Consider the following 2,500-nt stretch of genomic DNA (forward strand, 5'->3'; position numbering starts at 1 on the left):
TCCGTCGGCCGGCGCGCCTGCCACTGGGCGCCCCCACCAGCCGGCTGTAGCGCGTGCGCCCACGCACCGCGCGGCCAGCACGCCGGGCGGCCCCCCCTCACCGGCCGGGGACGGTCCCACCCAGCCACCGCCGCGTATCGCTTCACACACAGATTTGCCCTTACTGATTTACCTCCAGCAACAACAACCGCACCACAATGGGTTTACCAGTTGTTCATTTGCGTTGCGTCACGTCACCAGCAAACGTAGACGTCCATCCCAGTTTGCAAATGCAACGATTATTGCATACCTGTCTGTTAGGTGTCACGACACACTACGTCTGCCCACATACACGCAACAAAATGTGCACGACTAGAGAACACGTGGGAGGTGGCCCCCTACGTATGCGATGTCCATTACGAGACCGACTGTCAACCAGCATCTGTACCATGTCGCAGATGTGGAACGCGGTGCACCATGCTATCACACTGTGTGAGAAGAGACGACTACGTTTGAATACACGCGCCACTACATCAACAGACGGCTCATGCTGATCGCCATCCAGGGCGTCCGTTACTCCCACACGTCTCTATGGCGTACCACACTGCAATGTAGCTGTTATGGGGAGACGGCACGTGGCTGAGTGCACAACATTTGGACCGTATGGTTCGCTGTTGTTGGGCGCAGTCGTACGGTCACACATGTGCCACAGCGTATCATTCAGTACATACGGACCTATGTGCAGTACAATGTGAGGATTAAGCTTACGATATCAGCGGACAGTGGACACAGGCCGTACCACGACGTAGACTGAGCGCTTCGACATGCGAATGCCAGTGAACAGCTGCGAAGGGCATTGAACACGCAAGCACCTGAACGACCAGCGTGCGAAGGCAGGGTGGAGGGGGGGGGGCGATGTACATCCTGCAGTTGTCCACATTACAGTGTACAGCGGGAGCATGTAAAAAGTAAGCAACACTTGCGAAGTGTTCAACATGAAACGACACACAAGAGGGTGGGCGGTGCGAGTAGCGAACTATATTCAGAGGGTTGTGGTTAGACAACACTAGATTAATGTAACGTGTCATATGCCAATTACAGAGCAGGTTAAGGCACAACGTGGGTTAGGTTAAGGCACAACGTGGGTTAGGTTAAGGCACAACGTGGGTTAGGTTAAGGCACAACGTGGGTTAGGTTAAGGCACAACGTGGGTTAGGTTAAGGCACAACGTGGGTTAGGTTAAGGCACAACGTGGGTTAGGTTAAGGCACAACGTGGGTTAGGTTAAGGCACAACGTGGGTTAGGTTAAGGCACAACGTGGGTTAGGTTAAGGCACAACGTGGGTTAGGTTAAGGCACAACGTGGGTTAGGTTAAGGCACAACGTGGGTTAGGTTAAGGCACAACGTGGGTTAGGTTAAGGCACAACGTGGGTTACGTTAAGGCACAACGTGGGTTAGGTTAAGGCACAACGTGGGTTACGTTAAGGCACAACGTGGGTTACGTTAAGGCACAACGTGGGTTACGTTAAGGCACAACGTGGGTTACGTTAAGGCACAACGTGGGTTACGTTAAGGCACAACGTGGGTTACGTTAAGGCACAACGTGGGTTACGTTAAGGCACAACGTGGGTTACGTTAAGGCACAACGTGGGTTACGTTAAGGCACAACGTGGGTTACGTTAAGGCACAACGTGGGTTACGTTAAGGCACAACGTGGGTTACGTTAAGGCACAACGTGGGTTACGTTAAGGCACAACGTGGGTTAGGTTAAGGCACAACGTGGGTTAGGTTAAGACACAAATTGCGTTACAAATTGCGTTACATTGCGGTACAAATTGCGTTACATTGCGGTACAAATTGCGTTACATTGCGGTACAAATTGCGTTACAAATTTGGTTAGGTTAAGGTGCAAAATGGGTTGGATTACAGTACACAACATGGTAAGAGATAGTGTGTTTGGGGGGGGGGGGGGGGGGGCAGGTTCGTTGGTAGTGATCATTGTAAGTGAATGTCTGAGGCAGCGTCAGTATGTCACAGCAGTTCTGTCTCGTCAGGATGCGCTTTTCGCTCGTGACTGGAGGCGCGCCGCGTCTGTGGTTGCGGCAAGGGAGTGGCAGACCTGTGTGATTCATTCCTGCCATTGTTTCTGTGCCGTAACAGGAGGCAGTGTGGTGGTGTTGGGTGCACCCCTGTGTAGGACATGTGTGGGTGTTGGTGGCTTATCTGAGCAATTGTGGATGTTGGACGGGTGGGATATTCTATTTTATAATTGGACCCCCTGGTGTGGTTATCATAGTGTGGATGGTGTACTGTGGCGGAGAGGATGCACCGGACGTTGGTCCATGCTGGTGCTTACATATCGTATCTGTGTCTGTTACAGGCAGAGAGTAATGTGTGATGGAGTGTCTCGCTGAGGTGTGGTTCATATTGTGTGCACAGACTTACAGCATGTATAGGGACAGCGGGAATTTGGCATATTGGATATAACTCGTCATGAAACGCAAGATATAGGGGTGGATTG

Source organism: Schistocerca cancellata, unplaced genomic scaffold (assembly GCF_023864275.1).
Source record: "Schistocerca cancellata isolate TAMUIC-IGC-003103 unplaced genomic scaffold, iqSchCanc2.1 HiC_scaffold_439, whole genome shotgun sequence".
In the NCBI taxonomy this organism is placed as follows: domain Eukaryota; kingdom Metazoa; phylum Arthropoda; class Insecta; order Orthoptera; family Acrididae; genus Schistocerca; species Schistocerca cancellata.